Here is a 21,596-nt window from a genome sequence, read left to right as displayed (position 1 = left end):
TGACTAAATGTTTGTGGGGCCACCGTGCTGCTCTGCACGGTTACGTTTGCGTCACTCTGGGTTGACTGTTCTTCTCTTTGGGTGCAAAATAGGAGTGACATGTTGCAGAAAGTCAGCAGCACCCAGCTCTGCTGCACAAAAAGGCTTACAGCACCTGGTATTCCCAGGCGGTCTCCCATCCAAGTACTAACCAGGCCCGACCCTGCTTAGCTTCCGAGATCAGACGAGAGGGCGTTCTCAAGGTAGTGTGGCCGTAAGCCGAAGAGGGTTGCCATGTCCGGCTTTTTGTCAATCAAAACAGCCAGATGGTTCTTCATGTTTTGTTTTTGCCCTGACTAAATGTTTGTGGGGCCCACCGTGCTGCTCTGCACGGTTACGTTTGCGTCACTCTGGGGTTGACTGTTCTTCTCTTTGGGTGCAAAATAGGAGTGACATATTGCAGAAGTCAGCAGCACCCAGCTCTGCTGCACAAAAGGCTTACAGCACCTGGTATTCCCAGGCGGTCTCCCATCCAAGTACTAACCAGGCCCGACCCTGCTTAGCTTCCGAGATCAGACGAGATCGGGCGTTCTCAAGGTAGTGTGGCCGTAAGCCGAAGAGGGTTGCCATGTCCGGCTTTTTGTCAATCAAAACAGCCAGATGGTTCTTCATGTTTTGTTTTTGCCCTGACTAAATGTTTGTGGGGCCCACCGTGCTGCTCTGCACGGTTACGTTTGCGTCACTCTGGGTTGACTGTTCTTCTCTTTGGTGCAAAATAGGAGTGACATGTTGCAGAAAGTCAGCAGCACCCAGCTCTGCTGCACAAAAAGGCTTACAGCACCTGGTATTCCCAGGCGGTCTCCCATCCAAGTACTAACCAGGCCCGACCCTGCTATAGCTTCCGAGATCAGACGAGATCGGGCGTTCTCAAGGTAGTGTGGCCGTAAGCCGAAGAGGGTTGCCATGTCCGGCTTTTTGTCAATCAAAACAGCCAGATGGTTCTTCATGTTTGTTTTTGCCCTGACTAAATGTTTGTGGGGCCCACCGTGCTGCTCTGCACGGTTACGTTTGCGTCACTCTGGGGTTGACTGTTCTTCTCTTGGGTGCAAAATAGGAGTGACATATTGCAGAAAGTCAGCACCCAGCTCTGCTGCACAAAAAGGCTTACAGCACCTGGTATTCCCAGGCGGTCTCCCATCCAAGTACTAACCAGGCCCGACCCTGCTTAGCTTCCGAGATCAGACGAGATCGGGCGTTCTCAAGGTAGTGTGGCCGTAAGCCGAAGAGGTTGCCATGTCCGGCTTTTTGTCAATCAAAACAGCCAGGTTCTTCATGTTTTGTTTTTGCCCTGACTAAATGTTTGTGGGGCCCACCGTGCTGCTCTGCACGGTTACGTTTGCGTCACTCTGGGGTTGACTGTTCTTCTCTTTGGGTGCAAAATAGGAGTGACATGTTGCAGAAAGTCAGCAGCCCCAGCTCTGCTGCACAAAAAGGCTTACAGCACCTGGTATTCCCAGGCGGTCTCCCATCCAAGTACTAACCAGGCCCGACCCTGCTATAGTTTCCGAGATCAGACGAGATCGGGCGTTCTCAAGGTAGTGTGGCCGTAAGCCGAAGAGGGTTGCCATGTCCGGCTTTTTGTCAATCAAAACAGCCAGATGGTTCTTCATGTTTTGTTTTTTTGCCCTGACTAATGTTTGTGGGGCCCACCGTGCTGCTCTGCACGGTTACGTTTGCGTCACTGGGGTTGACTGTTCTTCTCTTTGGGTGCAAAATAGGAGTGACATGTTGCAGAAAGTCAGCAGCACCCAGCTCTGCTGCACAAAAAGGCTTACAGCACCTGGTATTCCCAGGCGGTCTCCCATCCAAGTACTAACCAGGCCCGACCCTGCTTAGCTTCCGAGATCAGACGAGATCGGGCGTCTCAAGGTAGTGTGGCCGTAAGCCGAAGAGGGTTGCCATGTCCGGCTTTTTGTCAATCAAAACAGCCAGATGGTTCTTCATGTTTTGTTTTTGCCCTGACTAAATGTTTGTGGGGCCCACCGTGCTGCTCTGCACGGTTACGTTTGCGTCACTCTGGGGTTGACTGTTCTTCTCTTTGGGTGCAAAATAGGAGTGACATATTGCAGAAAGTCAGCAGCACCCAGCTCTGCTGCACAAAAAGGCTTACAGCACCTGGTATTCCCAGGCGGTCTCCCATCCAAGTACTAACCAGGCCCGACCCTGCTTAGCTTCCGAGATCAGACGAGATCGGGCGTTCTCAAGCTGGTGTGGCCGTAAGCCGAAGAGGGTTGCCATGTCCGGCTTTTTGTCAATCAAAACAGCCAGATGGTTTTCTTCATGTTTTGTTTTTGCCCTGACTAAATGTTTGTGGGGCCCACCGTGCTGCTCTGCACGGTTACGTTTGCGTCACTCTGGGGTTGACTGTTCTTCTCTTTGGGTGCAAAATAGGAGTGACATGTTGCAGAAAGTCAGCAGCACCCAGCTCTGCTGCACAAAAAGGCTTACAGCACCTGGTATTCCCAGGCGGTCTCCCATCCAAGTACTAACCAGGCCCGACCCTGCTATAGCTTCCGAGATCAGACGAGATCGGGCGTTCTCAAGGTAGTGTGGCCGTAAGCCGAAGAGGGTTGCCATGTCCGGCTTTTTGTCAATCAAAACAGCCAGATGGTTCTTCATGTTTTGTTTTTGCCCTGACTAAATGTTTGTGGGGCCCACCGTGCTGCTCTGCACGGTTACGTTTGCGTCACTCTGGGGTGACTGTTCTTCTCTTTGGGTGCAAAATAGGAGTGACATGTTGCAGAAAGTCAGCAGCACCCAGCTCTGCTGCACAAAAAGGCTTACAGCACCTGGTATTCCCAGGCGGTCTCCCATCCAAGTACTAACCAGGCCCGACCCTGCTTAGCTTCCGAGATCAGACGAGATCGGGCGTTCTCAAGGTAGTGTGGCCGTAAGCCGAAGAGGGTTGCCATGTCCGGCTTTTTGTCAATCAAAACAGCCAGATGGTTCTTCATGTTTTGTTTTTGCCCTGACTAAATGTTTGTGGGGCCCACCGTGCTGCTCTGCACGGTTACGTTTGCGTCACTCTGGGGTTGACTGTTCTTCTCTTTGGGTGCAAAATAGGAGTGACATGTTGCAGAAAGTCAGCAGCACCCAGCTCTGCTGCACAAAAAGGCTTACAGCACCTGGTATTCCCAGGCGGTCTCCCATCCAAGTACTTACCAGGCACGACCCTGCTTAGCTTCCGAGATCAGACGAGATCGGGCGTTCTCAAGGTAGTGTGGCCGTAAGCCGAAGAGGGTTGCCATGTCCGGCTTTTTGTCAATCAAAACAGCCAGATGGTTCTTCATGTTTTGTTTTTGCCCTGACTAAATGTTTGTGGGGCCCACCGTGCTGCTCTGCACGGTTACGTTTGCGTCACTCTGGGGTTGACTGTTCTTCTCTTTGGGTGCAAAATAGGAGTGACATGTTGCAGAAAGTCAGCAGCACCCAGCTCTGCTGCACAAAAAGGCTTACAGCACCTGGTATTCCCAGGCGGTCTCCCATCCAAGTACTAACCAGGCCCGACCCTGCTTAGCTTCCGAGATCAGACGAGATCGGGCGTTCTCAAGGTAGTGTGGCCGTAAGCCGAAGAGGGTTGCCATGTCCGGCTTTTTGTCAATCAAAACAGCCAGATGGTTCTTCATGTTTTGTTTTTGCCCTGACTAAATGTTGTGGGGCCCACCGTGCTGCTCTGCACGGTTACGTTTGCGTCACTCTGGGTTGACTGTTCTTCTCTTTGGGTGCAAAATAGGAGTGACATGTTGCAGAAAGTCAGCAGCACCCAGCTCTGCTGCACAAAAAGGCTTACAGCACCTGGTATTCCCAGGCGGTCTCCCATCCAAGTACTAACCAGGCCCGACCCTGCTATAGTTTCCGAGATCAGACGAGATCGGGCGTTCTCAAGGTAGTGTGGCCGTAAGCCGAAGAGGGTTGCCATGTCCGGCTTTTTGTCAATCAAAACAGCCAGATGGTTCTTCATGTTTTGTTTTTGCCCTGACTAAATGTTTGTGGGGCCCACCGTGCTGCTCTGCACGGTTACGTTTGCGTCACTCTGGGGTTGACTGTTCTTCTCTTTGGGTGCAAAATAGGAGTGACATGTTGCAGAAAGTCAGCAGCACCCAGCTCTGCTGCACAAAAAGGCTTACAGCACCTGGTATTCCCAGGCGGTCTCCCATCCAAGTACTAACCAGGCCCGACCCTGCTTAGCTTCCGAGATCAGGCGTTCTCAAGGTAGTGTGGCCGTAAGCCGAAGAGGGTTGCCATGTCCGGCTTTTTGTCAATCAAAACAGCCAGATGGTTCTTCATGTTTTGTTTTGCCCTGACTAAATGTTTGTGGGGCCCACCGTGCTGCTCTGCACGGTTACGTTTGCGTCACTCTGGGGTTGACTGTTCTTCTCTTTGGGTGCAAAATAGGAGTGACATGTTGCAGAAAGTCAGCAGCACCCAGCTCTGCTGCACAAAAAGGCTTACAGCACCTGGTATTCCCAGGCGGTCTCCCATCCAAGTACTAACCAGGCCCGACCCTGCTTAGCTTCCGAGATCAGACGAGATCGGGCGTTCTCAAGGTAGTGTGGCCGTAAGCCGAAGAGGGTTGCCATGTCCGGCTTTTTGTCAATCAAAACAGCCAGATGGTTCTTCATGTTTTGTTTTTGCCCTGACTAAATGTTTGTGGGGCCCACCGTGCTGCTCTGCACGGTTACGTTTGCGTCACTCTGGGGTTGACTGTTCTTCTCTTTGGGTGCAAAATAGGAGTGACATGTTGCAGAAAGTCAGCAGCACCCAGCTCTGCTGCACAAAAAGGCTTACAGCACCTGGTATTCCCAGGCGGTCTCCCATCCAAGTACTAACCAGGCCCGACCCTGCTTAGCTTCCGAGATCAGACGTTCTCAAGGTAGTGTGGCCGTAAGCCGAAGAGGGTTGCCATGTCCGGCTTTTTGTCAATCAAAACAGCCAGATGGTTCTTCATGTTTTGTTTTTGCCCTGACTAAATGTTTGTGGGGCCCACCGTGCTGCTCTGCACGGTTACGTTTGCGTCACTCTGGGGTTGACTGTTCTTCTCTTTGGGTGCAAAATAGGAGTGACATGTTGCAGAAAGTCAGCAGCACCCAGCTCTGCTGCACAAAAAGGCTTACAGCACCTGGTATTCCCAGGCGGTCTCCCATCCAAGTACTAACCAGGCCCGACCCTGCTATAGCTTCCGAGATCAGACGAGATCGGGCGTTCTCAAGGTAGTGTGGCCGTAAGCCGAAGAGGGTTGCCATGTCCGGCTTTTTGTCAATCAAAACAGCCAGATGGTTCTTCATGTTTTGTTTTTGCCCTGACTAAATGTTGTGGGGCCCACCGTGCTGCTCTGCACGGTTACGTTTGCGTCACTCTGGGGTTGACTGTTCTTCTCTTTGGGTGCAAAATAGGAGTGACATGTTGCAGAAAGTCAGCAGCACCCAGCTCTGCTGCACAAAAGGCTTACAGCACCTGGTATTCCCAGGCGGTCTCCCATCCAAGTACTAACCAGGCCCGACCCTGCTATAGCTTCCGAGATCAGACGAGATCGGGCGTTCTCAAGGTAGTGTGGCCGTAAGCCGAAGAGGGTTGCCATGTCCGGCTTTTTGTCAATCAAAACAGCCAGATGGTTCTTCATGTTTTGTTTTTGCCCTGACTAAATGTTTGTGGGCCCACCGTGCTGCTCTGCACGGTTACGTTTGCGTCACTCTGGGGTTGACTGTTCTTCTCTTTGGGTGCAAAATAGGAGTGACATGTTGCAGAAAGTCAGCAGCACCCAGCTCTGCTGCACAAAAAGGCTTACAGCACCTGGTATTCCCAGGCGGTCTCCCATCCAAGTACTAACCAGGCCCGACCCTGCTTAGCTTCCGAGATCAGACGAGATCGGGCGTTCTCAAGGTAGTGTGGCCGTAAGCCGAAGAGGGTTGCCATGTCCGGCTTTTTGTCAATCAAAACAGCCAGATGGTTCTTCATGTTTTGTTTTTGCCCTGACTAAATGTTTGTGGGGCCCACCGTGCTGCTCTGCACGGTTACGTTTGCGTCACTCTGGGGTTGACTGTTCTTCTCTTTGGGTGCAAAATAGGAGTGACATGTTGCAGAAAGTCAGCAGCACCCAGCTCTGCTGCACAAAAAGGCTTACAGCACCTGGTATTCCCAGGCGGTCTCCCATCCAAGTACTAACCAGGCCCGACCCTGCTATAGCTTCCGAGATCAGACGAGATCGGGCGTTCTCAAGGTAGTGTGGCCGTAAGCCGAAGAGGGTTGCCATGTCCGGCTTTTTGTCAATCAAAACAGCCAGATGGTTCTTCATGTTTTGTTTTTGCCCTGACTAAATGTTTGTGGGGCCCACCGTGCTGCTCTGCACGGTTACGTTTGCGTCACTCTGGGGTTGACTGTTCTTCTCTTTGGGTGCAAAATAGGAGTGACATGTTGCAGAAAGTCAGCAGCCCAGCTCTGCTGCACAAAAAGGCTTACAGCACCTGGTATTCCCAGGCGGTCTCCCATCCAAGTACTAACCAGGCCCGACCCTGCTATAGCTTCCGAGATCAGACGAGATCGGGCGTTCTCAAGGTAGTGTGGCCGTAAGCCGAAGAGGGTTGCCATGTCCGGCTTTTTGTCAATCAAAACAGCCAGATGGTTCTTCATGTTTTGTTTTTGCCCTGACTAAATGTTTGTGGGGCCCACCGTGCTGCTCTGCACGGTTACGTTTGCGTCACTCTGGGGTTGACTGTTCTTCTCTTTGGGTGCAAAATAGGAGTGACATGTTGCAGAAAGTCAGCAGCACCCAGCTCTGCTGCACAAAAAGGCTTACAGCACCTGGTATTCCCAGGCGGTCTCCCATCCAAGTACTAACCAGGCCCGACCCTGCTATAGCTTCCGAGATCAGACGAGATCGGGCGTTCTCAAGGTAGTGTGGCCGTAAGCCGAAGAGGGTTGCCATGTCCGGCTTTTTGTCAATCAAAACAGCCAGATGGTTCTTCATGTTTTGTTTTTGCCCTGACTAAATGTTTGTGGGGCCCACCGTGCTGCTCTGCACGGTTACGTTTGCGTCACTCTGGGGTTGACTGTTCTTCTCTTTGGGTGCAAAATAGGAGTGACATGTTGCAGAAAGTCAGCAGCACCCAGCTCTGCTGCACAAAAAGGCTTACAGCACCTGGTATTCCCAGGCGGTCTCCCATCCAAGTACTAACCAGGCCCGACCCTCCTTAGCTTCCGAGATCAGACGAGATCGGGCGTTCTCAAGGTAGTGTGGCCGTAAGCCGAAGAGGGTTGCCATGTCCGGCTTTTTGTCAATCAAAACAGCCAGATGGTTCTTCATGTTTTGTTTTTGCCCTGACTAAATGTTTGTGGGGCCCACCGTGCTGCTCTGCACGGTTACGTTTGCGTCACTCTGGGGTTGACTGTTCTTCTCTTTGGGTGCAAAATAGGAGTGACATGTTGCAGAAAGTCAGCAGCACCCAGCTCTGCTGCACAAAAAGGCTTACAGCACCTGGTATTCCCAGGCGGTCTCCCATCCAAGTACTAACCAGGCCCGACCCTGCTATAGCTTCCGAGATCAGACGAGATCGGGCGTTCTCAAGGTAGTGTGGCCGTAAGCCGAAGAGGGTTGCCATGTCCGGCTTTTTGTCAATCAAAACAGCCAGATGGTTCTTCATGTTTTGTTTTTGCCCTGACTAAATGTTTGTGGGGCCCACCGTGCTGCTCTGCACGGTTACGTTTGCGTCACTCTGGGGTTGACTGTTCTTCTCTTTGGGTGCAAAATAGGAGTGACATGTTGCAGAAAGTCAGCAGCACCCAGCTCTGCTGCACAAAAAGGCTTACAGCACCTGGTATTCCCAGGCGGTCTCCCATCCAAGTACTAACCAGGCCCGACCCTGCTATAGCTTCCGAGATCAGACGAGATCGGGCGTTCTCAAGGTAGTGTGGCCGTAAGCCGAAGAGGGTTGCCATGTCCGGCTTTTTGTCAATCAAAACAGCCAGATGGTTCTTCATGTTTTGTTTTTGCCCTGACTAAATGTTTGTGGGGCCCACCGTGCTGCTCTGCACGGTTACGTTTGCGTCACTCTGGGGTTGACTGTTCTTCTCTTTGGGTGCAAAATAGGAGTGACATGTTGCAGAAAGTCAGCAGCACCAGCTCTGCTGCACAAAAAGGCTTACAGCACCTGGTATTCCCAGGCGGTCTCCCATCCAAGTACTAACCAGGCCCGACCCTGCTTAGCTTCCGAGATCAGACGTTCTCAAGGTAGTGTGGCCGTAAGCCGAAGAGGGTTGCCATGTCCGGCTTTTTGTCAATCAAAACAGCCAGATGGTTCTTCATGTTTTGTTTTTGCCCTGACTAAATGTTTGTGGGGCCCACCGTGCTGCTCTGCACGGTTACGTTTGCGTCACTCTGGGGTTGACTGTTCTTCTCTTGGGTGCAAAATAGGAGTGACATGTTGCAGAAAGTCAGCAGCACCCAGCTCTGCTGCACAAAAAGGCTTACAGCACCTGGTATTCCCAGGCGGTCTCCCATCCAAGTACTAACCAGGCCCGACCCTGCTATAGCTTCCGAGATCAGACGAGATCGGGCGTTCTCAAGGTAGTGTGGCCGTAAGCCGAAGAGGGTTGCCATGTCCGGCTTTTTGTCAATCAAAACAGCCAGATGGTTCTTCATGTTTTTTTTTTGCCCTGACTAAATGTTTGTGGGGCCCACCGTGCTGCTCTGCACGGTTACGTTTGCGTCACTCTGGGGTTGACTGTTCTTCTCTTTGGGTGCAAAATAGGAGTGACATGTTGCAGAAAGTCAGCAGCACCCAGCTCTGCTGCACAAAAAGGCTTACAGCACCTGGTATTCCCAGGCGGTCTCCCATCCAAGTACTAACCAGGCCCGACCCTGCTATAGCTTCCGAGATCAGACGAGATCGGGCGTTCTCAAGGTAGTGTGGCCGTAAGCCGAAGAGGGTTGCCATGTCCGGCTTTTTGTCAATCAAAACAGCCAGATGGTTCTTCATGTTTTGTTTTTGCCCTGACTAAATGTTTGTGGGGCCCACCGTGCTGCTCTGCACGGTTACGTTTGCGTCACTCTGGGGTTGACTGTTCTTCTCTTTGGGTGCAAAATAGGAGTGACATGTTGCAGAAAGTCAGCAGCACCCAGCTCTGCTGCACAAAAAGGCTTACAGCACCTGGTATTCCCAGGCGGTCTCCCATCCAAGTACTAACCAGGCCCGACCCTGCTTAGCTTCCGAGATCAGACGTTCTCAAGGTAGTGTGGCCGTAAGCCGAAGAGGGTTGCCATGTCCGGCTTTTTGTCAATCAAAACAGCCAGATGGTTCTTCATGTTTTGTTTTTGCCCTGACTAAATGTTTGTGGGGCCCACCGTGCTGCTCTGCACGGTTACGTTTGCGTCACTCTGGGGTTGACTGTTCTTCTCTTTGGGTGCAAAATAGGAGTGACATGTTGCAGAAAGTCAGCAGCACCCAGCTCTGCTGCACAAAAAGGCTTACAGCACCTGGTATTCCCAGGCGGTCTCCCATCCAAGTACTAACCAGGCCCGACCCTGCTATAGCTTCCGAGATCAGACGAGATCGGGCGTTCTCAAGGTAGTGTGGCCGTAAGCCGAAGAGGGTTGCCATGTCCGGCTTTTTGTCAATCAAAACAGCCAGATGGTTCTTCATGTTTTGTTTTTGCCCTGACTAAATGTTTGTGGGGCCCACCGTGCTGCTCTGCACGGTTACGTTTGCGTCACTCTGGGGTTGACTGTTCTTCTCTTTGGGTGCAAAATAGGAGTGACATGTTGCAGAAAGTCAGCAGCACCCAGCTCTGCTGCACAAAAAGGCTTACAGCACCTGGTATTCCCAGGCGGTCTCCCATCCAAGTACTAACCAGGCCCGACCCTGCTATAGCTTCCGAGATCAGACGAGATCGGGCGTTCTCAAGGTAGTGTGGCCGTAAGCCGAAGAGGGTTGCCATGTCCGGCTTTTTGTCAATCAAAACAGCCAGATGGTTCTTCATGTTTTGTTTTTGCCCTGACTAAATGTTTGTGGGGCCCACCGTGCTGCTCTGCACGGTTACGTTTGCGTCACTCTGGGGTTGACTGTTCTTCTCTTTGGGTGCAAAATAGGAGTGACATGTTGCAGAAAGTCAGCAGCACCCAGCTCTGCTGCACAAAAAGGCTTACAGCACCTGGTATTCCCAGGCGGTCTACCATCCAAGTACTAACCAGGCCCGACCCTGCTTAGCTTCCGAGATCAGACGAGATCGGGCGTTCTCAAGGTAGTGTGGCCGTAAGCCGAAGAGGGTTGCCATGTCCGGCTTTTTGTCAATCAAAACAGCCAGATGGTTCTTCATGTTTTGTTTTTGCCCTGACTAAATGTTTGTGGGGCCCACCGTGCTGCTCTGCACGGTTACGTTTGCGTCACTCTGGGGTTGACTGTTCTTCTCTTTGGGTGCAAAATAGGAGTGACATGTTGCAGAAAGTCAGCAGCACCCAGCTCTGCTGCACAAAAAGCCTTACAGCACCTGGTATTCCCAGGCGGTCTCCCATCCAAGTACTAACCAGGCCCGACCCTGCTTAGCTTCCGAGATCAGACGTTCTCAAGGTAGTGTGGCCGTAAGCCGAAGAGGGTTGCCATGTCCGGCTTTTTGTCAATCAAAACAGCCAGATGGTTCTTCATGTTTTGTTTTTGCCCTGTGTGACGATCCCCTCCTGTCCAGCAGATGTATCCAGTCTACAGTTTGTTTACTCTTTTGTTCTTTTCAGGAAGCAGAGGATTAGCTGCTAATTGAACGCACCAGGAGGCTATTAAATACTGACATTCAGTCAGTCACAGGTCTGCTTGATTGGTCTCCGGACTAGACCGGAGCGAGCAGCATCGGTCCACGCTTCTCTCTGACTGGCTGTGTAGTTTTCCGAATCATGTTTGGAACAGATTAAATGATTGTTTTTCATATTCTCGCTCGTCTGTCTCCCAATTTTTGTCATTGTCTACCGGTGGGGCGTGACATATGGGGGCTCGTCAGTTTGAATTCGGATTGGAGATTCCTGGCAGGTAGTGTGTTTTGATTGTGAACTCTGTTGTGTTGGGGGACGTTGATGAGTTGATCTGGTGAATGAAGCAGCCATTGCACATCTGTTTTGAGAGAGTGTGTTTGTGTAGCAGTTTGAGGGATCGCTCATATGCAATCGTAGCTAGTCGCGGTGGTTCTGTCCCTGTTAGGCTTAACAACGACTTCCCTTATGGAGTTTGTTGTGGGGGATTTTAGTGTGGTGTGAACGTGGGTAGAGCAGTTGTCTCTGGTGCACATCCGGAGTTGCAGGGAGTCGCCATGTAATGGTTGCTTTTCCGAACTCTCGGGCGTCAGTGCATAAGAACCCCTCACGATAACACCCGAAGACTAGTGGGGAGATTAGTTAGATTCTGGTTAGGCAGTTAGAGGGACGGGGTCGCTGTGACGCTGTGGTTGTTTTGGGCTTGTGGGAGCTCAGATTGCTATTTGTAAGATTGGAATTCAGGTGTTGTGACAATAATTGTTATGGCTGCTGTTGATGATTTTTTGCGATGTCCGTCTGAGGAGGGCTTGGAGCGCTGCACACGTGAACAATTGTTAAAGATTGCTGAACATTTTAAATTGGAGATCAGTGATAAGCGGTCAAAGGACAGTATCAGGGCTATTATTAAAGCTAACCTAACAGACTCCGGGGTATTAGTACCAGCTAAGTTGCAGGCTACTGGTGGGACTTGGCTGGACACTGACATTTTTGACACTAGTTTGACTTTTGAACAGAAGCGGTAGCTTCTTTTGCTGCAGGCCGGGATAGAACAGAAAAGATTAGATGTGAAAAAACTGGAGTTGGAAGAACGCCGATTGAGTTCAACTAGTGACGGCCACGCCCCCTTGATGCTTCCGGTAGCAGAACTTTTAGCCCATTTGATGTTGGAAATAATTTGCGTTTAGTTCCTCAGTTTTCGGAATTGGATCCAGACACATTTTTCTCCCTGTTTGAGCGGGTTGCTGATAGTAGAGGTTGGTCTGATCTGGATCGAACACTGCTCTTACAGTGTGTGTTCACAGGCAAAGCGCAAGAAGCATACTCTGCTCTCTCAGTGGATGACAGTAAAGTTTACGCCACTGTGAAGAAGGCTGTTTTAACAGCTTATGAGTTGGTGCCAGAGGTCTATTGACAGAGGTTTCGGACATGGGAGAAGGGGGGAAAACAAACCCATGTTGAGTTTGCAAGGGAGCTGAGTATCCATTTCAATAGGTGGTGTGCTTCCTTAAAAATTACTACTTTTGTGGACCTCTGTAATTTGGTTCTCTTAGAACAGTTTAAAAACTCTGATCCGAGTCACATTGCTGTATACATCTTAGAGAACATAATGTGAAGACAGCTGCTGAAGCGGCTAAGTTAGCAGATGAGTATGTTCTCCTACACAGGGGTGGTCGTGGCTATCATACAACAACCAATGATTTTGGTTGTAGGAGCAGCAATCAGTCTTTTGTGGGGAGTCATGCAAAGGAGGAAGGCATTGGTTCTGATATGAACAGTAGGTCAGAAAGGACTTCAAGTGGACATGTTTATTTGGACCCAACTGACATATGTCATTATTGTAAAGCCAGGGGCCACTGGAAGCGTGAATGTCCTAAACGGAGTGCTCAGGTGAAATCTGCTGCTTTTGCTGCCTCTGGAAATAATGCTAATTTTGTTTCTTCTAAGCAGGTGGAGAGAGGACGGACGTACATTTCGGACCATGGGGAGTTTTCACCATTTGTTTCCGATGGCTATGTGTCCATTGTGGGGAGTGATGCTATAGTGCCAGTAAAAATTTTGAGGGTTACTGGGGCTTTTAATTCCTATATTGTGAGCTCTGTATTACCCTTTTCTGAAGAAACCAACACTGGAGACCATGTTTTAATGCGGGGAATGGGGCTTTCGGTTGAACCAGTTCCACTGCATAAATTGACATTGACTTGTGGATTAGTTCAAGGGGAGGTTATCATGGGGGTGCGCCCTGCCTCTTGAGGGAGTGGATGTAATCTTGGGCAATGATCTGGCTGGTGGCCGGTTGTGGGTCGATTGTCCACCACCTGCACCCATAGTAACCTCTTCTCCTGTTTTAGAGAAGTTGGATGAGAGTGCTCAGTGTTTCCCTGGGGTTTTTACAGCTTGTGCGGTGACTCGAGCTATGTGCCGTGCTGAGTCTGCAGCTATCCCTGATCATGAAAGTACGGGAGCAGAGGAAAGTGACTTTTTCTCTACATATGTCCCCAATTCTCTTTTGTCTGTTTTTCTTAGTGACCTGATGTTGGAGCAGAGAGCAGATCCTTCTCTTCGTCATCTGTTTGATCAGGTTGTCGCTGAGGAAGAGATTGTGGCCAGTGGGTATGTGTTGAAGGAGGGATTGTTGGTGCGGAAATGGCTGTTACATGGGGAAGATTTTGTTGGTGGTCCACTCTGGCAGACTGTTGTTCCCTCAAAATTTCGCAGTGAAGTCTTGCGGACTTCCCATGACCAATCAGGGCATTTGGGGGTCCACAAAACTTATAATTATATCCTGCGTTATTTTTTCTGGCCCCGGTTGAAAAAAGATGTGTCTGAATATATTAAAACGTGCCATACATGTCCGATGGCAGGGAAGCCAAACCAGAACATTAAATCAGTTCCTTTGTATCCAATTCCAGTAATTATGCAACCCTTTGAATATCTTATTATTGACTGTGTTGGTCCTTTACCGCGTTCTAAGGCTGGGAGTACTTATTTGTTGACAGTGATGTGTCAGACAACAAGATATCCAGCTGCTTATCCACTCCGTACTATTACTGCCAAGAATGTGGTGAAGGCTTTGACCCAGTTTATTTCTATCTTTGGTATTCCAAAAGTCGTCCAGTCTGATCAAGGGTCAAATTTTTCGTCTCATTTATTTGCCCAAGTTTTGAAACTTTTACAAATAAAACATAATCAGGCTTCTGCGTATCATGCTCAGAGTCAAGGTGCTCTTGAGAGGTTCCATCAGACCCTTAAGTCGTTGTTGCGTAGCTACTGTGTGGAGTTAAACCAGGATTGGGAGGATGGTTTACCATGGCTTTTGTTGGCTGCTCGTGAGGTGGTGCAGGAGAGCACTGGTTTTTCTCCAAATGAACTTGTTTTTGGACATGCAGTGCGAGGGCCACTTAAATTGTTGCATGAGGCTGTGAGTCCTTCACAACCTCCGGGTAACTTAATTGACTATGTCAATGGTTTTAGGCATCGCTTGTATGTGGGGGTGGAAATGGCTAAGGAGAAATTGACCTCTTCTCAGGAGAAAATGAAACGCATGTATGACCGTAAGGTGGAACGTCAGTGTTTTAGTCCTGGTGATCAGGTATTGGCGTTATTGCCAATTGTCAGCTCCCCCTTTCAGGCTAAATTTACAGGCCCATTTACAGTTCTGCGCAAGTTGTCAGACCAAAACTATCTGCTATCAACACCAAGGCGTAGGAAGGCAACACAACTTTGCCATGTGAATCTACTAAAGCCATATTATACCCGGGATTCACAGGCATTTGCTATTAAGGGCGAGGATGCACAGGTTAAAACTCGCTCAGTAGCTACAGTAGGTGGTTTGGCTTTCTTGTCTGCACTTGAAAATGATGGAGTAATTCCACCTGATGAAAGTTTGTTGACTGGCAGGCTGAAAAATTCTGATGTCCTGAGAAATTTGGATTCTTTTTTGGCACACTTGTCTCAGTAGAGGGGTGCTGAGTTGACTGCTGTGTTGAATGAATATCATTGTTTGTTTGGTGATGTGCCCAGTCGAACTCACTTAATCAGACATGACATTGATGTAAGTGAGGCACAGCCAATTTGCCAACGCTTTTACAGGATATCTGCAGAGAAGCAAAAGGTTATGGAAGGGGAGATTCAGTACATGCTTGATAATGGTATTGCTGAACCCTCTTCATCTAGCTGGGCATCACCTAGTTTGTTGGTGGAGAAGGCCGACAAAAGTTTTAGATTTTGTACGGATTACCGAAAAATAAATGCAGTTACAAAATCTGATGCTTATCCTATGCCACGCATGGAAGACTGTGTTGATCAGGTGGGTTCGGCTCAGTTTGTCAGTAAATTTGATTTACTGAAGGGTTATTGGCAAGTTCTATTGTCTGAGAAAGCCAGAGAGATTTGTGATCTGTGATGAGTTTCGGATTGCGAAATGCACCGGCAACATTTCAGCGTCTCATGAACATGGTGGTGTCTGGGCTGGAGGTGTGCCGTATATTTGGATGATGTGGTGGTTTTTAGTGATACGTAGAAAGAACATCTGTCTCGCATACGGAAGCTGTTTGAACGACTAGCTGAAGCACACCTGACCATTAACTTGTTGAAGTGCGAGTTTGCTAAGGCTACTGTTACCTATCTGGGTAAGGTGGCGGGGCAAGGGACAGTACGTCCCGTGGAAGCCAAAGTAACTGCAATTTTGCAGTATCCTGTACCAACAACAAAAAAAGAACTCCAGCGGTTCCTGGGTCTTGTGGGATATTACCACAGTTTCTGTAAGAACTTTTCTACTGTGGTTTCTCCATTGACAGATTTGCTGAAGGATAAGGTGAAGTACACCTGGTCAGCTTCCTGTCAGGAAGCTTTTGATGATATCAAATTTGTTCTCTGTTCTTCCCCTGTTCTTGCAGCTCCACGACTGGATCATCCTTTTAACCTGCATGTGGATGCGAGTGATGTAGGTGCAGGCGCTGTTTTATTTCAGCAAGATGATGATGGGGTTGAGCGACCTGTGAGTTTCTATTCCAAAAAATTCAACCATTTTCAGGTGAATTATTCTGTCATTGAAAAAGAGACATTGGCATTAATTTGGGCTTTACAGCATTTTGAAGTATATTTGGATTCTGGCAGTGTTCGCCTGGTGGTGTATACTGATCACAACCCTCTAACCTTTTTGCATTCACTGCAGTGTCCGAATCGCAGACTAATGAGGTGGATGTTGTTTTTGCAGCCTTATTGCCTGGATATCCGCCATATTAGAGGCTCGGATAATATTGTGGCAGATGCTTTGTCCAGAGCACCTTGTTCTTAGATTTAATGACTGTAGTTAATTTTCATTCCCTTCTCTATAAGTTTCTTATAGGCTTCTCCAGTGGGTGAGGTGGGATTGAGTGATTGTGGTAAGGCTCAGTATTGTGAATGTCACCTAGTTATTTAGCTGGATTGCTGTTTTTGGAGTTCCATTAGGGACTCCATTTTTATGGGGGAGGGTGTGACGATCCCCTCCTGTCCAGCAGATGTCTCCAGTCTACAGTTTGTTTACTCTTTTGTTCTTTTCAGGAAGCAGAGGATTAGCTGCTAATTGAACGCACCAAGAGGCTGTTAAATACTGACATTCAGTCAGTCACAGGCCTGCTTGATTGGCCTCCGGACCAGACCGGAGCGAGCAGCATCGGTCCACGCTTCTCTCTGACTGGCTGTGTAGTTTTCCGAATCATGTTTGGAACAGATTAAATGATTGTTCTTCATATTCTCGCTCGTCTGTCTCCCAATTTTTGTCATTGCCTACCGGTGGGGCGTGACACCTGACTAAATGTTTGTGGGGCCCACCGTGCTGCTCTGCACAGTTACGTTTGCATCACTCTGGGGTTGACTGTTCTTCTTTTTGGGTGCAAAATAGGAGTGACATGTTGCAGAAAGTCAGCAGCACCCAGCTCTGCTGCCCAAAAAGTCTTACAGCACCTGGTACTCCCAGGCGGTCTCCCATCCAAGTACTAACCAGGCCCGACCCTGCTTAGCTTCCGAGATCAGACGAGATCGGGCATTTTTTTTATTTTTATTTTTTATATAAATTTAATAAAACATAAATGTTGTGCAAATTATGTACAGTGAAAACAAAAAACATTATTTTAACAACAAAAAACATCAATTTTGCCAAACAAACTAATCATCAAAACCAAAAGTTGTCATTGTAATTATATCATTTTACAAAGCAAGGACATTTTCAAATAATTTGTTAAAGAGTTCCTCATGTACTTTAGAGTCAATACATTTGATTGTTTTATAATGCATTTTCAAAAGTCCCACAAATAGACTCGATGCGTTGATCTTCTTGTTTTCATAAAGTTTATCATTCCTTGTGATGTATATGGTATGTCTTGCCAATGAAAAAATAATATTGCAACATTCAAGTTGTGTTTTTGTGATTTGTCCATGTGCTTCATAAAGTCCAAAAAGTCTCGTCCAATTCCATTCGTTGTCCTTCGATGGAAGATTGACGTATGCCCTTTCCACAATGACTTGGATCTTCTTCCAGAAGTTGGTGTGACCGGGACAGTTGAGGAACAGGTGTTCAATGTTTTCGGGGCCTGTAAGACAAACTGTGCAATCTCTGCCATACTTGTCCTTGTCTATTTGGTGCAGGATGACGCCCGTAAAGATCCTTCTGTTTCAATAAAAAGTCAGTATTGTTAGCCTGATGTATGTTGAATTTGAAATGTGTTCTTAACCAGATGTTGTGTACTGGTATGTTTGGATAAAGTTTCGCCCAGTGTTTATGGGATGTCGGTTCTTTAATAATGCCTGAAATGAGCAAGCAATACCATTTTTTTGTTGAAATAGAATATGTTTTTTTTTTTTTTGAGTACCTGTAGATAGATAAAAAGTCGGGGCGTCATCCTGCACCTCTTGATGTCTTCCTCTCCTGCCAAAGATCGCAGAGCAGTGGAAGGGCAAAGCTGCCTGTATCTTTTTACAAATTTGCACAATGATAGTTCTTCTGATAATTGTTTTAGCGAGTTTGAAATAACCCAAAATTTTGTTTATATCCACTGCTCCGCGATCATTCAAAATTTGCCCAAAGGTGTGAATACCAACCCTTCTCCAGGAAGGGAGATTCAACATTCTCCCATCACAGACCACCTCAAGATTTTTAAAAATTGGCAGCGAGAGACAAGACCCATACCTCACATTTGTTGTTAATTTTCCTCGTATTTTATTCCAGGCGTCTAGACATTCTTTAAAGAAGTTATCAATTTGGATTTCTTTTAAATTAATTATTGAACACAAATTAAAAATGTTATGGGTGCCAAAAGACTGCAAATTAAATTGGAAATAATCGTACCAGATCTGTTTGACTGATGACGTGAGAAACCTTGAAATGGATTTGATTCTTATTGCCTCTTTTTTTGCTTTGATGTCCACTAGTTTAAGTCCTCCTTCCTTGTATGATGCTATTAATGTATAGTGATTTATTAAATTTCTATTGCTTTTCCAGATAAAGGTAGTAATTAGATTATTTATCTTATTAAGCTTTTGGAATGGGAGGTCGTGAATACTAAGTGGGTAAATCATTTTAGAAATGATTAGACTGTTTATTATTACAATTTTCCCTTTTATGGTTAATTTTCTTTGTTTCCATAAATTAAGCTGATTTTGTACTTTTGTGATTGTCTTGTCCCAGGTCTCGTCTCTCGCTGCTTCCGGCTGCTTTCCGAGGTACACGCCCAGGACCTTGACTGTGTCCTCTGCCTCCCTGAAATCCCATTTCCCCGGCGTCCGAGCCGCCTCGCCACAATACATGATTACCGATTTGTTAATGTTTATTTTTGCTCCTGAAGCTAAGCTATAATTTTGTAGGTGTTTAAGTACCAAGTCAACGCTGTTTTCATTTTTAACTGTGACTGTGGTGTCATCCGCATATTGAAATATTTTACAAGTATTGCCTAATGGTGACTTTATTCCTTCGATATTTGTATCCTGTTTTATTAAAATGGCGAGTGGCTCGGCTATCAAACTATAAAGCAGGGAGGACAGAGGACACCCTTGCCTAATGGATCTGTGTAATTGAAAGAAATCAGTAAAATGCCCGTTACATTTTATTTTACTTTCTGCATTCGAATACAATAGCTTTAACTTGTAAATGAAGTTTTGATCAAAACCATATTTGTTTAATACTGCCCATAAAAAATTGTGCTCGACTCTGTCAAAGGCTTTACTAAAATCTATATTCAGAAAAATGCCTTGTGAATTTTCCATTCTTTGGATGGTTTGTTTTATTGATAATGCTATGTCGGAAATGTTTCTTTGAGGAATGCCATATGCTTGAGATGAACTAATTATTGTTGCTATTACCATTTTAAGTCTGTTTGCTAAAATTTTGGAGTATATTTTATAATCTGTGTTTAGTAGACTAATTGGTCTATAATTTTCTAGATCATTCTTTTCCCCTTTGTTCTTGTAAATGATGGTTATGATTCCTTGTGCGAAAGTCTTGGGCGTGCACCCCGTTTTCTCCATGACAGAAAAGACTCGCATTAATATTTTACTGATTTGATTTTGAATTTCTTATAGAATTCGCCTGTGTTACCGTCATGTCCGGGACTTTTATTTTCTCTTAATGAGTCTATGGCATTTTGTATTTCTTCTTCTGTCACTGGAGCATCGCAACCGATGCTATCCTTCTGAGAAAGTGAGGAATCAATCACACAGACAACCTTATCTATTTTCTCTTTAGATATGTTTTCACTTTTGAATAATTGTTGTTCAAAAGTTTGTAGTGTTTCTAAAATGCCTGTTATGTCTGATACTTTTTCACCCTTTCCATTTATTAGTTCTTTTATTATTGCAGTACTTTGCTTGCGTTTCTCTTGTGCGAGAAAAAAGGCTGTTGATCTTTCTCCATCTGTTAAATATTTCGCTTTGCTACGAATTATTGCTCCCTTGCATCTGTTAATTTCTATCTGATCTAATTGTTGTTTGATGATCATATAATTGGTAATATCCGCATCTTCATCTTTCTCCAGATTATTAAGCTCAATGTTTAATTTTTTCCTTAAGATGTATTCATTTTGCAACTCCTTTTTCTTTTTTTGTCTACTGAATTTTATCAAAATATTTTTAATTTCTGCTTTGACCTGATCCTGATTGTTTAAGTTTACCCAGTACAATTTGCTTTCTGGTAAATTGTTTCTTGCGTGGAAAACAGAGTCTCCACAAGTCAACTAAGCTATTATTTGTCATCATATTGAAGAGTAAACTCCTACTTTAGAGTCTTCAGGAAAGTTACAATTTTTTGAAATGTCAGCATCAGTAAGTGCTGTATTAAAATCTCCTATAATGATGCAGTTGTTTGTGAGCCATTTTCTCAACTCATTCAAAAAGACTTTCTTGTGTGTGTCTATATAAGGTGCATGTATATTCATTAACCTATATATTTTATTTTTATAAAGAAAATCCACTACTAACAATTTACCTTGTTTTTCTTTGTGGATCAAATAGCAATTTTCAAAAACACCTTCTCTAAAAAGAATTGCTACACCACCCGCTTGAGTACCCGATATCGACGAGAACATTTTCCCTCTCCATTTATGCTTTATATTCTCCTCCCTTGAACTATCCCACTTAGTTTCTTGAATGCACATAATATCAAATTTTGATTGAAAAATAACAGCCTCAGTTTTTTGTTTTCCGCAGAGCCCACGGGCATTAAGCGAGAGAAGAAGCATGATGAAACGCAAAATTGTCGCCAAATCAAGATCAGGATCAGAGTCCAAATCGACAGCCACTCTCAGTCTCTGAGGAAGCGCTTCGAGGGGAGGCTGGAAAGACGGTAGATGATTTTGCGACGATTTTTGGGACTGTGTCATATCCGGGTCCACGTCGGGAGAAGGAGCAGGAACTCCTTCCTGCTCCTCCTCAAACACATCTGGATTTGTATTTTCCTCCGGACATTTTGTCTGGGACAACAACACGTCTTTACTGACACCAGGCTCCACCGAGTCTACATGTAGCACTACGTCTTGTTTGCCGTCCTGTTCATTTACACATCCCTCAACCTCACTCATCTCCTCTAACTCGTTCACTTCCTCCTCACCCTCTGAGTCTTCTTCCCCAGCACTTTCGTTTTCCGATCCCTCCATGCCTGATTTAGAACTCTGATCCTGATCCTCCGACTCACTGTTATCCATGCAGTTATCCATTTCGTTTTGGCATAATATACATTCTTTTCCTTCTTTTTTCTTGAACATTCCCTAGCATAATGCCCCTGGACTTCACAAGAATGGCAAAAAAACTCCGGACACTCTCTCACAATATGTCCAGGTTGTAGACACATCCTGCACACCTTGACTTGTCTGTCATGAATTACTCTAAAGTATTCTGGTCCTAATACAGTATTAAATCTAACTGAATAAGGCAGAGACTGCACAGTTTCTGTAAATGTAACTTTGACAAACCTTGTTCCATCTGCAATCTTGGTTCCCGGCCACACTCGACGTTTGATTTCCGTTATTGCTTTGACTCCCCAGGCTTGCAGTTTATTTAGTATTTCCTCATCCATAATGTATGCTGGAAGTCCAAGAAATGAAACAATTAATTCGTCGTTTACCAGGTCTTTCCCTAATATTGTTGCTGATCCAATTTTGAAGCCGTCCAGTAATCTTTTCTTTGCTTGTTTGTTGCTGAGCGTGATTTCAAATTTTTTGTCCGTTAATATCCGCCATGCTAAAAGTCCTCCATATAGAAATCTGATGTTTTTCATTAATTCCAAAACCGTGATTCTTTCTTCTCCCAATATTTCAATATGAATCGTGTTGTCTTTGTCGTATTTGTCTTCTGGCTT

General features: G+C 46.5%; 24 non-coding genes and 8 pseudogenes across 24 annotated transcripts; all 32 read right to left on the bottom strand.

The window, feature by feature from the left end:
- Positions 1-142: 142 nt before the first annotated feature.
- LOC129367986 (5S ribosomal RNA) lies at positions 143-259 on the bottom strand (annotated as a pseudogene).
- A 215-nt stretch (positions 260-474) lies between these two features.
- On the bottom strand, positions 475-593 carry LOC129367962 (5S ribosomal RNA). Its single transcript, XR_008606755.1, has one exon. It is a non-coding gene; the product is annotated as a 5S ribosomal RNA (ribosomal RNA).
- A 215-nt stretch (positions 594-808) lies between these two features.
- LOC129367973 (5S ribosomal RNA) lies at positions 809-928 on the bottom strand. The gene has a single exon (XR_008606757.1). It is a non-coding gene; the product is annotated as a 5S ribosomal RNA (ribosomal RNA).
- A 212-nt stretch (positions 929-1,140) lies between these two features.
- On the bottom strand, positions 1,141-1,259 carry LOC129368386 (5S ribosomal RNA). The gene has a single exon (XR_008606855.1). It is a non-coding gene; the product is annotated as a 5S ribosomal RNA (ribosomal RNA).
- Positions 1,260-1,471: 212 nt separating this feature from the next.
- Positions 1,472-1,591, bottom strand: LOC129367982 (5S ribosomal RNA; annotated as a pseudogene).
- Positions 1,592-1,807: 216 nt separating this feature from the next.
- Positions 1,808-1,925, bottom strand: LOC129368324 (5S ribosomal RNA). Its single transcript, XR_008606844.1, has one exon. It is a non-coding gene; the product is annotated as a 5S ribosomal RNA (ribosomal RNA).
- Positions 1,926-2,142: 217 nt separating this feature from the next.
- Positions 2,143-2,261, bottom strand: LOC129368287 (5S ribosomal RNA). The gene has a single exon (XR_008606836.1). It is a non-coding gene; the product is annotated as a 5S ribosomal RNA (ribosomal RNA).
- Positions 2,262-2,480: 219 nt separating this feature from the next.
- LOC129367968 (5S ribosomal RNA) lies at positions 2,481-2,600 on the bottom strand. Its single transcript, XR_008606756.1, has one exon. It is a non-coding gene; the product is annotated as a 5S ribosomal RNA (ribosomal RNA).
- Positions 2,601-2,816: 216 nt separating this feature from the next.
- On the bottom strand, positions 2,817-2,935 carry LOC129368310 (5S ribosomal RNA). Its single transcript, XR_008606841.1, has one exon. It is a non-coding gene; the product is annotated as a 5S ribosomal RNA (ribosomal RNA).
- A 217-nt stretch (positions 2,936-3,152) lies between these two features.
- Positions 3,153-3,271, bottom strand: LOC129368341 (5S ribosomal RNA). The gene has a single exon (XR_008606847.1). It is a non-coding gene; the product is annotated as a 5S ribosomal RNA (ribosomal RNA).
- A 217-nt stretch (positions 3,272-3,488) lies between these two features.
- Positions 3,489-3,607, bottom strand: LOC129368249 (5S ribosomal RNA). Its single transcript, XR_008606825.1, has one exon. It is a non-coding gene; the product is annotated as a 5S ribosomal RNA (ribosomal RNA).
- Positions 3,608-3,822: 215 nt separating this feature from the next.
- LOC129367977 (5S ribosomal RNA) lies at positions 3,823-3,942 on the bottom strand (annotated as a pseudogene).
- Positions 3,943-4,159: 217 nt separating this feature from the next.
- LOC129367991 (5S ribosomal RNA) lies at positions 4,160-4,268 on the bottom strand (annotated as a pseudogene).
- Positions 4,269-4,484: 216 nt separating this feature from the next.
- Positions 4,485-4,603, bottom strand: LOC129368195 (5S ribosomal RNA). The gene has a single exon (XR_008606803.1). It is a non-coding gene; the product is annotated as a 5S ribosomal RNA (ribosomal RNA).
- Positions 4,604-4,820: 217 nt separating this feature from the next.
- On the bottom strand, positions 4,821-4,929 carry LOC129368007 (5S ribosomal RNA; annotated as a pseudogene).
- A 217-nt stretch (positions 4,930-5,146) lies between these two features.
- On the bottom strand, positions 5,147-5,266 carry LOC129367957 (5S ribosomal RNA). The gene has a single exon (XR_008606754.1). It is a non-coding gene; the product is annotated as a 5S ribosomal RNA (ribosomal RNA).
- A 215-nt stretch (positions 5,267-5,481) lies between these two features.
- LOC129367951 (5S ribosomal RNA) lies at positions 5,482-5,601 on the bottom strand. Its single transcript, XR_008606753.1, has one exon. It is a non-coding gene; the product is annotated as a 5S ribosomal RNA (ribosomal RNA).
- A 216-nt stretch (positions 5,602-5,817) lies between these two features.
- Positions 5,818-5,936, bottom strand: LOC129367932 (5S ribosomal RNA). Its single transcript, XR_008606749.1, has one exon. It is a non-coding gene; the product is annotated as a 5S ribosomal RNA (ribosomal RNA).
- Positions 5,937-6,153: 217 nt separating this feature from the next.
- On the bottom strand, positions 6,154-6,273 carry LOC129367946 (5S ribosomal RNA). Its single transcript, XR_008606752.1, has one exon. It is a non-coding gene; the product is annotated as a 5S ribosomal RNA (ribosomal RNA).
- A 215-nt stretch (positions 6,274-6,488) lies between these two features.
- LOC129367942 (5S ribosomal RNA) lies at positions 6,489-6,608 on the bottom strand. The gene has a single exon (XR_008606751.1). It is a non-coding gene; the product is annotated as a 5S ribosomal RNA (ribosomal RNA).
- A 217-nt stretch (positions 6,609-6,825) lies between these two features.
- LOC129367937 (5S ribosomal RNA) lies at positions 6,826-6,945 on the bottom strand. Its single transcript, XR_008606750.1, has one exon. It is a non-coding gene; the product is annotated as a 5S ribosomal RNA (ribosomal RNA).
- A 217-nt stretch (positions 6,946-7,162) lies between these two features.
- LOC129368317 (5S ribosomal RNA) lies at positions 7,163-7,281 on the bottom strand. Its single transcript, XR_008606843.1, has one exon. It is a non-coding gene; the product is annotated as a 5S ribosomal RNA (ribosomal RNA).
- Positions 7,282-7,498: 217 nt separating this feature from the next.
- On the bottom strand, positions 7,499-7,618 carry LOC129368409 (5S ribosomal RNA). The gene has a single exon (XR_008606861.1). It is a non-coding gene; the product is annotated as a 5S ribosomal RNA (ribosomal RNA).
- A 217-nt stretch (positions 7,619-7,835) lies between these two features.
- On the bottom strand, positions 7,836-7,955 carry LOC129368403 (5S ribosomal RNA). The gene has a single exon (XR_008606860.1). It is a non-coding gene; the product is annotated as a 5S ribosomal RNA (ribosomal RNA).
- Positions 7,956-8,171: 216 nt separating this feature from the next.
- On the bottom strand, positions 8,172-8,280 carry LOC129368000 (5S ribosomal RNA; annotated as a pseudogene).
- A 216-nt stretch (positions 8,281-8,496) lies between these two features.
- Positions 8,497-8,616, bottom strand: LOC129368398 (5S ribosomal RNA). Its single transcript, XR_008606859.1, has one exon. It is a non-coding gene; the product is annotated as a 5S ribosomal RNA (ribosomal RNA).
- A 217-nt stretch (positions 8,617-8,833) lies between these two features.
- LOC129368395 (5S ribosomal RNA) lies at positions 8,834-8,953 on the bottom strand. The gene has a single exon (XR_008606858.1). It is a non-coding gene; the product is annotated as a 5S ribosomal RNA (ribosomal RNA).
- A 217-nt stretch (positions 8,954-9,170) lies between these two features.
- LOC129367995 (5S ribosomal RNA) lies at positions 9,171-9,279 on the bottom strand (annotated as a pseudogene).
- Positions 9,280-9,496: 217 nt separating this feature from the next.
- On the bottom strand, positions 9,497-9,616 carry LOC129368390 (5S ribosomal RNA). Its single transcript, XR_008606857.1, has one exon. It is a non-coding gene; the product is annotated as a 5S ribosomal RNA (ribosomal RNA).
- A 217-nt stretch (positions 9,617-9,833) lies between these two features.
- On the bottom strand, positions 9,834-9,953 carry LOC129368380 (5S ribosomal RNA). Its single transcript, XR_008606854.1, has one exon. It is a non-coding gene; the product is annotated as a 5S ribosomal RNA (ribosomal RNA).
- Positions 9,954-10,170: 217 nt separating this feature from the next.
- LOC129368292 (5S ribosomal RNA) lies at positions 10,171-10,289 on the bottom strand. Its single transcript, XR_008606837.1, has one exon. It is a non-coding gene; the product is annotated as a 5S ribosomal RNA (ribosomal RNA).
- Positions 10,290-10,506: 217 nt separating this feature from the next.
- On the bottom strand, positions 10,507-10,615 carry LOC129368019 (5S ribosomal RNA; annotated as a pseudogene).
- Positions 10,616-21,596: the final 10,981 nt, after the last annotated feature.

This window comes from Poeciliopsis prolifica, unplaced genomic scaffold (genome assembly GCF_027474105.1).
Source record: "Poeciliopsis prolifica strain line A6 unplaced genomic scaffold, Auburn_PproV2 SCAFFOLD001, whole genome shotgun sequence".
Taxonomy (NCBI): Eukaryota; Metazoa; Chordata; class Actinopteri; order Cyprinodontiformes; family Poeciliidae; genus Poeciliopsis; species Poeciliopsis prolifica.
The sequence above is the reverse complement of the archived record's forward strand: the minus strand, read 5'-3'. Positions and strand labels throughout refer to the sequence as shown.